Source organism: Monodon monoceros, unplaced genomic scaffold, assembly GCF_005190385.1.
Source record: "Monodon monoceros isolate NGI ecotype Baffin Bay Population unplaced genomic scaffold, NGI_Narwhal_1 Super_Scaffold_2, whole genome shotgun sequence".
Taxonomy (NCBI): domain Eukaryota; kingdom Metazoa; phylum Chordata; class Mammalia; order Artiodactyla; family Monodontidae; genus Monodon; species Monodon monoceros.
The window spans coordinates 45,871,243-45,871,461 of NW_021703776.1; positions in this window are offsets into that span (position 1 = coordinate 45,871,243).

Below are 219 nucleotides of genomic sequence, written 5' to 3' on the forward strand. Positions count from 1 at the left end.
AAGGGAGCTTCCCGGGTGGCGCAGTGGTTGAGAGTCTGCCTGCCGATGCAGGGGACACGGTTTTGTGCCCCGGTTCGGGAAGATCCCACATGCTGCGGAGCGGCTGGGCCCGTGAGCCATGGCCGCTGAGCCTGCGCGTCCGGAGCCTGTGCTCCGCAACGGGAGAGGCCACAACAGTGAGAGGCCCGTGTACGGCAAAAAAAAAAAAAAAAAAAAAAA